Raw genomic sequence first — 13,653 nt, forward strand, 5'->3', positions numbered from 1 at the left:
ACATTGGAGAAGGAAATGGCAACCCACTCCAGTGTTCTTGCCTGGAGAATCCCAGGGACGGGGGAGCCTGGTGGGCTTCCGTCTATGGGGTCACACAGAGTCAGACACAACTGAAGTGACTTAGCAGCAGCAGCAGCAGCTAAACATACTAAATAGTTATCTGTTTGTTTTTCATTATAAAGTTTCTCAGAGTGCAAAGGGACCAGGAGGCATGCTTTGATAAACAAATTTTGTCCTTTTTTCATTTACTGAATGTTTGGGGAAAGGAGAAAGTTTGATCTGAGCAAAGTAAAAGAACCTCAGGGTTTTATGGTTTTATGTGATGGCTCAGTGGGTGGCTGGAATCTATTTTATGAGCCTAAATGTCACTGGTTCAAATCCTAGCTGAAGAATGTATATTTGGGGACTTGCCTTTTTGTTTTCTTTCCAAAATGTAGTTTATTTAAAACCCATATAAGGTTAAAAAAAAAAAAAAAAACTTCCCAGCATTCTCAGTATTGAACTCGAGAATGAGACTTGTTTGTTGGTAAACAGGGGCAGTGGTCAGAGCTGGTGGGTGGGATTGGAAGGTCCGAGTCTGTAAACTGGTAAAAAGGGTAATGAGAGATAAACATATCAATGGTTTACACACAGCCTTTGCTGAAGCCTAAATTTTTTGACTCTCCAGTCTGACTCCCCACAAGACTTCTGGTTAAGAGGATTATTTGATTCTTGACTCTTAAGCTGAGCATTCTGTTCTCTGTACTTTTAAAAAGTCATAGAATTCTGAGATGAAATTATCTTCCCGTGTAGGATAGGAAAGGGAGGGAATTCTTGCCCTCAACAAAATCTCAGTAAGAAGTGTTAATAGATTACTCTCCAGACCTTTACTGGAATTTAACCATTAAGCATCAAAAAATTGTTGTAGTCTCCTTATGTTCCCTCATTCCACTTTACCCTTTTAACACTCAAAATACACTCCTACCTACTTGTCCATTATCTTCTAAAAACGGACAGTATCTAAATAAAATTCCCAAATTGTAATTCAACATGGAATATCATTCAAAAGTTTTCTAAAAAGCATTTATTTTTCTTTTTAAAGTAATTTAGCCTTAATATTTTCCCAGGAAATCAAGTGGTTACATTTGCAAATGGCTCACTGTGAAGAAAATATTATTTCTGCTCTTGGGTAGGACTGGCCTCTAGTTCCAAAGTTTTTCTTTAAAAATTTTTTTATCATAAAATAAAACACAGAAACCAAAGACAAGACAAAGAAAATGTTCACCTTAATCAGTAATTCTAAGGCAAACACTATTTCAAATCCTGAAAGATGATGCTGTGAAAGTGCTGCACTCAATATGCCAGCAAATTTGGAAAACTAAGCAGTGGTCGCAGGACTGGAAAAGGTCAGTTTTCATTCCAATCCCAAAGAAAGTCAATGCCAAAGAATGCTCAAACTACCGCACAATTGCACTCATCTCACATGCTACCAAAGTAATGCTCAAAATTCTCCAAGCCAGGCTTCAGCAATACATGAACCGTGAACTTCCAGATGTTCAAGATGGTTTTAGAAAAGACAGAGGAACCAAAGATCATATTGCCAATATCTGCTGGATCATCGAAAAAGCAAGAGAGTTCCAGAGAAACATCTATTTCTGCTTCATTGACTATGCCAAAGCCTTTGACTGCATGGATCACGATAAACTGTGGGAAATTCTGAAAGAGATGGGAATACCAGACCACCTGACCTGCCTCTTGAGAAACCTGTATGCAGGTCAGGAAGCAACAGTTAGAACTGGACATGGAACAACAGACTGGTTCCAAATAGGAAAAGGAGAACGTCAGGGCTGTATATTGTCACCCTGCTTATTTAACTTACATGCAGAGTACATCATGAGAAACGCTGGGCTGGAGGAAGCACAGACTGGAATCAAGATTGCCGGGAGAAATATCAATAACCTCAGCTATACAGATGACATCACCCTTATGGCAGAAAGTGAAGAAGAACTAAAGAGCCTCTTGATGAAGGTGAAAGAGGAGAGTGAAAAAGTTGGCTTAAAGCTCAACATTCAGAAAACTAAGATGATGGCATCTGGTCCCATCACTTCATGGGAAATAGATGGGGAAACAGTGGAAACAGTGGCTGACTTTATTTTTCTGGGCTCCAAAATCACTGCAGATGGTGACTGCAGCCATGAAGTTAAAAGAGACTTACTCCTTGGAAGGAAAATTATGACCAATCTAGACAGCGTATTGAAAAGCAGAGACATTACTTTGCCAACCAAGGTCCGTCTAGTCAAGGCTATAGTTTTTCCCGTGGTCATGTATGGATGTGAGAGTTGGACTGTGAAGAAAGCTGAGCGCCGAAAAATTGATGCTTTTGAACTGTGGTGTTGGAGAAGACTCTTGAGAGTCCCTTGGACTGCAAGGAGATCCAGCCAGTCCATCCTAAAGCAAATCAGTCCTGAATATTCATTGGAAGGACTGATGCTGAAGCTGAAACTGCAATACTTTGGCCACCTGATGCAAATAGCTGACTCGTTTGAAAAGACTCTGATGCTGGGAAAGACTGAGGGCAGGAGAAGAAGGGGATGACAGAGGATGAGATGGTTGGATGGGATCACGGACTCAATGGACATGGGTTTGGGTAGATTCCGGGAGTTGGTGATGGACAGGGAGGCCTGGCGTGCTGTGGTTCATGGGGTCGCAAAGAGCTGGACACAACTGAGCGACTGAACTGGACCTGGAAGGCAAACACCCTTGTTATCACCATTGAGTCGAGAAACAGAACTTCAATACCTATCCTTAGGAGTCCCTTCTGTCACTTCCCAATCACAACCGTTTCACCAACAACAAACAAGTAACCATTACAGTAACCACTTTCACTTCCTTTTTAAAAATGGTTTGACCACCCAAATGTTCTCCCCTAGACAGTATAGGTTTCCCCCTACACACATACATGCACTTTTGAAAAAACTGAACTTTTAAGTCTTTTTTTTTTTTTTTAACTTTACAAGTTTTCTCTTGAAGAAAAGAGGCCTTTTGACCTGTAGAGTCCTCTACAGTCAGGACTTCACAGATTGTGTGATTCACGGTGCAGTTCAACATGGCCCTCTGTTCTCTGTTTCCTATAAATTGGCAACTGTATCTCAAGTCTAGACCCACTTTAGGTTCCATCCATCTAGCAGCATTTTAGGTGGTGGGGTGGTCTTCCCTCGGGAGGCCTATAGTATCTAATTCTCTCTTTTTATAATCTTAGGACCTATTGATGTATAATGCCTATATTAATTCACAGGGGACTGCAAAATTAGGATCTTCTATCATTTCTTTTTTACTTCATAGTGGAATATTCTGATGTAGATTCACTTCCCTTTATCTCCTATTTGGTTACCAAAATAAAATAACCAAACTTAACTTTTTAAAGTTCCCTTAGAGGAAAGACCCAGTAGTTATCATCTTTGTAATTCTCTTGGGGTCCTACACCTTTACTATGGCTATATGTTTGTTGAATTTGCAGATGAAACATAGTCCTATAAATGAGACTAAATGGCATATTGAAGTTGTATGTAAAGCATATAGCAAATTCTAGTCACCAGGAACTTAAAATTCTTGCTTCTCTGGTTGATTATGTACTTAAGCTCCAGTCTGTTTCCTGCTGGTCATAAGCCTTTGTGACTTTCATGAAGAGATTGTTAATGAAGGTGAACAGATGAAAGCGAAGTATAAAAGATTCTTGTGAATCTACTTTGGGTCAATATGCAGGGTTCTGGCCCCCTCTAAAAAGTCAGAAATTAAATAGTCATTTACATCTATATTTGAGAACAATTTCGGACTCCCAAACGAAAGTGATTATTCTTTTGTAAAGTCTCATTTGATATGTTAGAGATTATACACCTAAAGCATTTAAAGAAATTGTTTTTGCAAATGTAATTCTTTTGAGTAAGTTAAAAAATCTTGGCATTTGGGGGGTTGTTTTATAAAAACAATGTAGTTTTTACTACAAACAATGTAGTATGTAGAAAGGATAATTAGTTTCTTATATGATTAATTGATAATAGCTATTACTTTAAAATATTTTCATTCTAAGATAGAGTCAACCTTAATTTATTTCGTTTTAACAGTTGAAGGCATTTAGGATGCCATCTAGAAGTGCTCAGGAGTTCACCTAGAAGCAGGTGGAGCTGCCAGTCACTCAAGGTATATCAAGCAAGAATTTTGTGGTCAGCTGGTCTGACTTTTCAGCCCACCAGAACCACTAAGTAGTTAAAAGACCTTAGATATTTTACTTGTTTATGTCTTGTTTTCCTTGTTTGTGAATTTGAGTAGTAAAACCTATCTCCCAGGTGTCAAACCAAAAAATTATGCAGGAGGCTACAAATAAGAAAAGTTTACTTAGGTCTTAAGAACTGTAACTGGGGAGACAGATTTGGGTAACCCTGAAGGAGTGTTCCTGGTAAGAAAAAGAATCAGAGGCTTATAAACACAAAAAGTCATGAGGTTGTTAAAAGTTGTCTGGCAAAAAATGGTGATTAACTCCAATGCAAGTCAGAAAATATTTGTCTTTAAGGAATCATGAGTTTTTTAGGGTGAGAGTCCAATAAGTAGATAGACTGTCAGCTGCTGCTGCTGCTAAGTCACTTCAGTCGTGTCCGACTCTGTGTGACCCCATAGACAGAAGCCCACTAGGCTCCCCCGTCCCTGGGATTCTCCAGGCAAGAACACTGGAGTGGGTTGCCATTTCCTTCTCCAATGTGTGAAAGTGAAGTCGTTCAGTCGTGTCCGACCCTTAGCGACCCCACGGACTGCAGCCTACCAGGCTCCTCCATCCATGGGATTTTCTAGGCAAGAGTACTGGAGTGGCTTGCCATTGACTTCTCCAGTTTCTGGCAAATGTTCTGGATTACTTCATCAGAACAAAAGGTCAGATTCCATCCAGACTGAGCATGCATAAGTCACATTTCCTCAGTGGCCTCCTGGCTCCATTTTAGCGAGCTCTCTTAACAATACCGGCTTCATTTTGATTTTTCTTTCACAAAAGGCTTTTGAGAAGTTGTCATTAGAAATACTGTGGAAAGTGCTTTGTAATATTTAATAGTAGTAGATGTTATACTTAAGGAACTTAACACAATCAAATAAACTGTATTGCCTTTTGAACTGGCCATTGTGACCATCGAAAATTTCTGGTTTGCAGTTTGACATTAGAAAGGTTTCAGCTCCAAAGGGAGGAGGGAGGTGGGAGGGGGGTTCAGGAGGGGGAACTTATGTAAACCTGGGGCAAATTCATATCAATGTATGGCAAAACCAACCAATATAATATTGTAAAATAAAAAAAAAATTAAAAAAAAAAAAAGATTAAGAGCAGGAAAAAAAAAAAAAGAAAGGTTTCAGCTCCAGATACTAACACATCTGAGAGATTCAGGTTTTGGAGATTCATTAAATTAGAAATAAATAGATAAAAATCAGCTTTCTGTGACCATACAGTTTTCATACTCCATCTCCTTAATGTCTACCCCCAAAATATCAGATCTGATATGCTATTCATTATATGAAATTTGATTTTGTTGTTTACTTGCTCAGTCTTGTCCGACTCTTTGTGACCCCATGGACGCTCATTAATAGTGTATGAAATTAGAAGCAAAAATAGAATAATTTACTCTTAACTCCTAATTAAAAGACACAATAGTTAGCCTAATTCTCCAATGTTGGGGCCAGATTTTTGTAATATATTTCAGATTTGCTGAGAGAAGCCTTTCCAGAATGGGAGAATTTGTTTCAGGAACTGCCTTACATGAACATCAGAAAAGTCTTTTCTTTCTTTTCACTCAAAGGACATGAGAAGTGAAATATTTCTTGCCATATCAGTAAACAAGGATGTCGCTGCTACTGCTGCTGCTAAGTCACTTCAGTCGTGTCCGACTCTGTGCGACCCCATAGACAGCAGCCCACCAGGCTCCCCCGTCCCTGGGATTCTCCAGGCAAGAACACTGGAGTGGGTTGCCCTTTCCTTCTCCAATGTGTGAAAGTAAAAAGTGAAAGTGAAGTCGCTCAGTCATGTCTGACTTGTAGCGACCCCATGGACTGCAGCCTGCTATTAGCAATTGCAGCCCTCCAGTGTAAGCCAGTGAGCTTTGAGGACACTCAGGAAGGAGAACAATACCTGCTATCTAGCAGCCATCAGACAATGGCTACTTTCCACAATGAGCCCTGAGGAAAGGAAGCTCAAGATGTGTAAACCTTAGATACTAGCCCCAGATGCTGAGGTTCATATGAAAAGAATGATTTCAGTGAGCCCAGACTCTCGCATCTTTCCATACATATGCTAAATTCCTTAACTTGGAATATTTGGTTTTCTTTAATTAACAATAATCATTTGATGTTCAGACTGCCTGCCCTTTGTCGCAAAACTGTATAACCTGGCTCCTCTCCCTCACCTTACTCGCTCAGCAGTAACCCTAACATCTCAAGTAACCCTAACATCTCAGGGTTACTTGAGATGCTTGCTGTCTCCTGAGTTTGAAGTCCTAAAACTTCCCACCGAATAAAACATAACTCTCAACTTTTAGGTTGTGAATTTTTGTTTAAAGTCAACAGACATAACACTGTACTATATAGAAATGGAAATAAAGGCTTTAGTTTGAACAATTCTCTATGTTACTCTGGTTGTAAAGCTTGGATCCTGTAACACTTTCAAATTGGTTTATATTTATCTTTACTATTGAACATTGTGAGAGAGACAATGCTGTGTTTTCCAAATCTTTTTTTCTTGTTCCTTTTCCCCAGCACACAGGAAGTTGTACCTCCCAGCCTTCTTGGAGTCAGTCAGATTTGGCCATGTGACTAGCTCAGGCCAATGAAAGGTCATCAGAAATGAAAGGTCCATATCCGGAGGAGGCAAAGAAAAGCCTTTGCAGGATCCTCCAGTGTAGCTCTTCTGCCATCTCTGATGTGGAACCTCACGTTGGGTTGGCAGAGCCAGAGAAGGAAGCAGCTGGAAATGCTGAGTCACCACGTGGAGGTGAGCTGCTCTGTAGAGTCACCTGACCTACGGGTGACTAGTGAAGTACTAACCTAGCCCATCCTGATTCAAACACAGTTGTTGTTCGGTTGCTAAGTCATGCCCAACTCTTTGTGACCCCATGCCAGGGGACTGCAGCACGCCAGGCTCCTCTGTCCTTCACTGTCTCCCGGAGTTTGCTCAGATTCATGTCCAGAGTTGTTGATGCTATCTAACCACCTCATTCTCTGCCACCCTCTTCTCCTTTTGCCTTCAGTCACTCCCAGCATCAAGGTCTTTTCCAATGAGTCGGCTCTTCACATCAGGTAGCCAAAGTATTGGAGCTTCAGCATCAGTCCTTCCAATGAATATTAAGGGTTGATTTCCTTTAGGACTGACTGGTTTGATCTCCTTGCTGTCCAAGGGATTCTCAAGAGTCTTCTCCAACACCACAGTTCAAAAGCATCAGTTCTTTGGTGCTCAGCCTTCTTTATGGTCCAACTCCCACATCTGTATATAACTACTGGAAAAACCATAGCTTTGACTACACGGACCTTTGTCGGCAAAGTATAGTCTCTGCTTTTTAACATGCTGTCTAGGTTTGTCATAGCTTTCCTTCCAAGGAGCAAACATCTTTTAATTTCATGGCTGCAGTCACCCTCTGCAGTGATTTTGGAGCCCAAAAAAATAAAATCTGTCACTGCTTCCACGTTTTCCCTTTCTGTTTGCCATGAAGTGATGGAACTGGATGCCATGATCTTAGTTTTTTAAATGTCAAACACAATGCTGGATGCTTTACAGTCATTATAAGTGAAAGAACAAAATTCAGCAATGATCCTCTCTACACCTCTAAGATAAAATTATAATGAACAAATTATAACCTCGATTTTTTTAAGTTGTTGCCCTTAATGAGGCAGTTTTGCTGTACAAGTATCCAGCAACCACTGCAAGCTACTAGAATGAGATCTTTTCTCTTATTCCTTCCATTGCGACTCTAATCCTAACCAGCAGCCCTAAACTAGTTCTTAGACTCTTAAGTAAAAAAAAGTGCACTCAAAATTTAAGAAATTGTACTATTATTAACTTAATTGGTTTCTCACAATTTTAAAATAATACTTTGCATAATCAGTATAACTTTTATTAACTTTTAAAAGTGTAGAGCATGGGAACCCACTACAGTATTCTTGCCTGCAGAATCCCATGGTCAGAGGAGCCTGGCGGGATACAGTCCATGGCGTCAGAGTCGGACTTGACTCAAGCGACTTTGCACACAGCATGCACTCAGTAGAAAGCATGACAGAAAGGACTGACGCTATTTCTGTCCTTTTATGTGCTTTATAGGTCATGGGGTATATATAGAATTTTTGAGTGTTGAAGTATTTTACTCATAACACAATTTTCCAATAATTTGCTTTAGGGTGAATAAAAATGTGTAATTCAGCTTTGTTTGCCACAGTATGTAGTTTCATTAAACTCAAGATTTGAGAAAAACGTGGAGCTTTTCACCCTTCTTTCGGTCAGAATGCATATCCAGTATAGGGATTTCCAAGGAAAACGTGTTTAAGGAACTCCATTATTCTTATAAACTTCTCCTTCCAGATGTTATGTAAAGATCCGGGCTTCACGATTTTCTAAAAGTATTGGCTGTCCTGGGTTCGATCCCCGGGTTGGGAAGGTCCCCTGGGGAAGGGACCGGCTGCCCATTCCAGTATTCAGGTCCGGAGAATCCCAGGGACTGTATAGTGCAAGGGGTCGCAACGAGTCGGACACGACCGCGCGACTTTGACACTCACTCACGCACTGGCTGTTCCGGGGCTGCGCGCGCTTATTTGGCAATTCAGATAACTACTAACTTTTCCGTTTGAGACTTTCAGTAATTGAAACAGGGCACCCGCAGCTCAGAAATTGACCTCTCGTGGCTGTACAAGTGGGGGAGCGCCCTCCCTGGCGCCGTGGGGCGTATGGGGAAGGAAAGAGGACACCCGGTGGCCTGCAGCCCAGAGGGCGGGCCGGAGCCCGGCCTTCCCGGCGTGCCCCGCGCGGCGAGGGGGACTCTTAACGTGAAGCGCCGGGTGACTCAGCCGCGTGGCCGCGCGGGCCGGGGCAGGGGGTTCGGGGCGCGCGCAGCTGCGGCACCGGTCCCCGCGGCGGCTGCTGGCGGCGCCGTGAGCGCGCGCGCCTCCCGGGCGGATTCGGGCCCCGGAGTGCGGGAGGAGCGTCAGGTAAGTGGTCCGACGCGAAGAGGCGGCGGGGTGAGTGCGGCGGGGGGCCTGGCCCCTGGAAGTGCCTTTGTGTAGCGGGGTAAGGGGACCCGCTCCTCAGGACGGCGCTCGGGCGGCAGCCCTCCGGTCGTACCCCCATCGAAAGGCCGCGGCGCTGCAGTCATCTCGAGGAAAAACGTTGGCAAACGGGTTCCAGGCGCCGGTTTCCGTGCTGAGGGTAAAGCCTGGTAATCCGGGGAAGAAGGGGGGCTCGCTTTGCGTGGACTTAGGTCTACACAGTCGGGGGACAGCTGAAGAATAACTTGACTTTCCTGCAGGCCTTTGGTGTTTTTATCCCAAAGGAAGAGAAATAATGAGAGCCCGGGACTGTTTATTGATAAAACACTTCCCTACGTGTTCTTTTTTTTCTGGCAATTCATTGAATTCACTGAAAATTAGGTAGTTGGGTCGGACTTCTCGGTTTTTGCACCCCTTCTTCAAAGTCTTCCTTCTCTGCCACCCACAAATTACCAGCTTTCATCGGTGCTGAAGAACGGGGGGAGACTGAACTGGTAATTTTCTTTTAAATAAAACCTTACTTTTTATAGCGTTGAGTGTCTTCAGTTTGATTAGTTCTGCACTATTCAAAAAATCTCTTCTCAAAAGAGGAGTTTGTGATTCTTTGTGAAAATTCCGGGATTGATCCGATTTATTTTTAAACGAGAAACCAGTGAATAAACTAACAAGATAAACAGGCGTCAAGGAACTGTTAAACCCGGTTAAGAAAATGCATTTTTCAAACCCTTTAATTGTCCCCCTGTTAGCTGTTAAACAACTAGCAGCAGCTGTTACCTGAGAAATTAAACAGTTTTTAATGGTCCCCAAACAGTGTTGTTATCGCAGCAGAATTTGATGAATCCAGTCAAAGAACTTCATCTTCAACTTATTCTCACCCTCCCCGCAAAGTCTGGGACAGTTCTTAAACATGAATTTGCGTCTTGGAAATGTAAATACCCCCCAAAAAATAAATACCCGTCTCCCATTTTTTGTATATATTAAAATTGTTTAATAATTTTAAAGATTACTTTCCACTTGCAGTTATTCTATATTCGTAGTTTGTACTTGCCACTCCCCACCCCTTTGGTACCACTAGTTTTTTTCTCTATATCTGTGAGTTGGCTTCTTTTTTGTTATATATTGTTTTTTTTTTACATTCCACGTATCAGTGATCCCATACAGTATTTATCTTTCTCTGTCAGACTTTTCACTTAGCATAATGCCCTCCATCCATGTTGTTGCAAATGGCAAAATTTTGTTTTTCATTTTTAGTTGAGTATTAGTCTATGGCATATATTTACTACCTCTTTATCCATTCATCTGTTGATTGACATTTAGGTTCCTTTCATATCTTAGCGATTGTAAATAATGCTGCTATGAACATTAGGGTACATGTATCTTTTCCAATTAGTGATTTTGTTTTTTTTTAAATGTATAGCCAGGAGTGGAATTGCTGGGTCACACAGTAGATCTGATTTTAGTTTTTGGGAAACTTCCATAGTGGGTGCACCAATTTACATTCCAACCAATAGTGTAAGATGATTCTCTTTTCTCCACATCCTTGCCAACATTTGTTTGTGTTCTTTTTGATGATAGCCGTTCTGAGAGGTGTGTGGTGATAACTCATGTGTTTTTTATTTGTACTACTCTCAGAAATTTGATTCTGGAAATCAGTGATGGGTCCTGAGTCTGCATCCCCTTTCTTGGTCTGTTATTGGTGATCCAGGAACCACACTTAGAGAAACAGCAAAATAGACTGGCCTGAGAATTTTTAGAACTGGCCAACTTCCTTATCCTTTTGTTGACTTTTATTCTACTTTGATTAGGGGGCAATCATAAGCCAAGAAGGTCTGAGTCTTTAGAAGGAAACTAAAGAGTGCTTTCTTGGACTCTGCCATCAGGGTGAGTGAGTGAAAGTCACTCAGTCTTGTCTGACTCTTTGCGACCCCATGGACTGTACAGTCCATGGAATTCTCCAGGCCAGAATCCTGGAGTGGGTAGCTGTTCCCTTCTCCAGGGGATCTTTCCAACCCAGGGATCAAACCCAGGTCTCCCGAATTTCAGGCAGTTGTTTCTTTACCGTCTGAGCTACCAGGACATTGGGGTAGGAAATACATATTCTAATTCCTTAGAGATATGTACTGTGTACTAAGTTGCTTCAGTCATGTTCAACTCTTTGTGACCCGATGGGCCGTAACCCGCCAGGCTCCTCTTGTTCATGGGATTCTCCAGGCAAAAATACTGGAATGGGTTGCCGTGCCCTCCTCCAGGGAATCTTCCCAGCCTAGGGATCGAACCTGCCTCTCTGACATCTCTTGCATTGGCAAGTAGGTTCTTTACCACTGGCCCCACATTGGAAGCCTGCCTTGGAGATAGTCCGTGCCTATTAATCTGTCCTTTTATCTTTCAGGGGCCTGCTTCCAGTATCATCAGCTCATTAGAAATGTCATTAGGCTAAATCTTCCCCCCTCCCAACTAATTTCAGTCTTCTTCCCTTTACAGAGGTGTAATTCTCATGGCCTTGAACTCAAATTTCCTGTTATGTAGCAGTACCAGTAGCATTTACGAGGGCTTTCTGTTCATCTGAACATTAATTCAGTCATCAGATACCCCAGTAATGCCTATTCTGTAGTAGGCCATTTTAGCAACATTACAAAGATGTCACAGAGTTGCATTGCTCCCTTGAGGCAAATATGAAGGCTGGATAACCTCTGCTGCCGAAAGCTTTTTCTGTTTCTTAGTCCTTCAAATTTTTTTTTTTTTTTTTTTTTAGTCCTTCAAATATTAATAGATGTGTAGGAATGAGGTTAGAGTTAGGCTATGTGTTTTCTGACTCTTTTTTGGTCTTTGGTTTCTTCTTAGTGTCTCCCTTTTCTTAGTAACCTATTTCTGTTGATTCACAAAATACTGTTGTCTTCCCTTCTATAACCCTGGGCTTCCTGATTATTGTGTCATCCTCTGCCCCTGAATCTGTACATGCCTACTCCTCCTTGGCTAACTGGAGTAAAAGGTGTAGGGAAATTGTTGGAAGACCCAGAGTCATGGAACTGTGAGGCTTAGAGATATAAGGGAACCTATTACAAATTTATATGGTGCAGTCCTCTTGCTTTTTTCCGCCCACCTCTTGCCTTTTAAGATGAGGAATCTAAGAGATGAGATGGCAGAGTGAGGACCCCTGGCTCCTAGCCCGGTGTTCTTCCCACTAAATCATCTCAAGAAAAATACTTCCAAAATGGAAATGGTTTAGAGAAATTCAGTTATAAGTAGATGAAGAAAACTGAGACTTTTGCATGAATACAAAAGCAATATTTGGAAAAATGGAGATGGAAGGAGAGTGTGTTCTAACCACATAAATCAGGAAAAGTGGGAATACTAAAATAAGGAATTCTGAAGCTTGAAATAATGAGCAAATAGTTATCTTGTAATCCCAAGAAATGTTATGACGTTGGTGTTTTTTTTAATTCAGTAAAGGTTAAGATAAGTACATTGAATTTTTATTAAATGTTGGATGTTTGAGCAAAGTCCAGAATTTTTTGAACTTGCTATGTAACTATACTGTTGTCCTTACCCAGATTATCAGGTATCTCTGTTGGAGACAGAAAGTAAGACTGATCTAACTGCTAATCTGATTCCATATACCTCTTATGAGAAATGAGATTATTGGAATAGTATATGCATTTCTGGAATAGTAGGAAGGAAAGAAGTACAGATGAAAGAAGAGAACCCCATGCTATTTTTTCTTAGAGTCCCCAAAGTAGACGTTTGGATTGTTCTTGTATATTCATGAAAGTAGAATTAGAAATAGTAAGGATTTGGAACTTTCCTGGCGGTCCAGTGGTTAAGACTCTTCACTTCCCCAGCAGGGAGTGAGGGTTTCATCTTTGTTGGGGAAACTGAAGATTCAGCTTGCACCAGGGTGTGGCCAAAAAAACAAATAATAAAGACTGTGAAGAAAGCTGATCGCCGAAGAATGGATGCTTTTGAACTGTGGTGTTGGAGAAGACTCTTGAGAGTCCCTTATACTGCAAGGAGATCCAACCAGTCCATTCTAGAGGAGATCAATCCTGGATGTTCATTGGAGGGACTGATGCTAAAGCTGAAACTGCAATACTTTGGCCACCTCATGCGACGAGTTGACTCACTGGAAAAGACTCTGATGCTGGGAAAGGTTGGGGGCGGGAGGAGAAGGGGACGACGGAGAATGAGATGGCTGGATGGCATCACCGACTCTGTGGACATGAGTTTGAGTGAACTCCGGGAGTTGGTGATGGACAGGGAGGCCTGGCGTGCTGTGATTCATGGGGTCGCGGAGAGTCGGACACGACTGAGCGACTGAACTGAACTGAACTGAACTAGTTAGTAGACATTTGTTAGTAGACATCGGAGAAGGCAATGACAAGCCACTCCAGTACTCTTGCCTAG

General features: G+C 41.8%; 1 protein-coding gene across 3 annotated transcripts in view; it reads left to right on the top strand.

The window, feature by feature from the left end:
* The first annotated feature begins 6,973 nt into the window (after positions 1-6,973).
* The window catches only part of KCTD20 (potassium channel tetramerization domain containing 20), a 39,292-nt gene continuing 32,612 nt past the window's right edge, over positions 6,974-13,653 (top strand). For 2 of the 3 annotated variants that reach the window (XM_055407217.2, XM_055407218.2), the window contains exon 1: positions 9,045-9,195. The gene's annotated coding sequence lies outside the window, so the exon portion shown is untranslated. Of the gene's footprint in view, positions 6,995-9,044; positions 9,196-13,653 lie in introns of those variants that run through there. The other variant, XM_055407220.2, reaches the window with a different exon arrangement.

The sequence above is a fragment of the Moschus berezovskii genome, chromosome 23, assembly GCF_049115385.1.
Source record: "Moschus berezovskii isolate FMDL1 chromosome 23, NW_MosBer_1.0, whole genome shotgun sequence".
Taxonomy (NCBI): Eukaryota; Metazoa; Chordata; class Mammalia; order Artiodactyla; family Moschidae; genus Moschus; species Moschus berezovskii.